Genomic DNA, 421 nt, shown 5'->3' with positions numbered 1-421 from the left:
GGGCATTTTGGGGCAGTTTGGGGGGATTTGGGGACATTTTGGGGAGATTTGGGGACATTTGGGGGAATTTGAGGGATTTTTGGGGATATTTGAGTTATTTTGGATCATTTTGGGGCGGAATCTCTCCATTTTGGGTCATTTTGGGGTGGAATCTCCCCATTTTGGGTCATTTTGGGTCATTTTGCAGTGGAATTTCCCTATTTTGGGGTGGAATCTCCCCATTTTGGTTCATTTTGGGGTGTAATCTCTCCATTCTGGGTCATTTTGGGGTGGAATTTCCCCATTTTGGGGTGGAATCTCCCCATTTTGGGTTATTTTGGGCCATTTTGGGGTGGAATTTCTCTATTTTGGGGTGGAATCTCCCCGTTTTGGGGTGGAATTTCCCCATTTTGGGGTAGAATTCCCCTATTTTGAGGCAGAC

This window comes from Passer montanus, unplaced genomic scaffold, assembly GCF_014805655.1.
Source record: "Passer montanus isolate IOZ18808 unplaced genomic scaffold, ASM1480565v1 scaffold1456, whole genome shotgun sequence".
NCBI classification, from domain to species: Eukaryota; Metazoa; Chordata; class Aves; order Passeriformes; family Passeridae; genus Passer; species Passer montanus.
Note: the sequence above shows the minus strand (reverse complement) of the source record.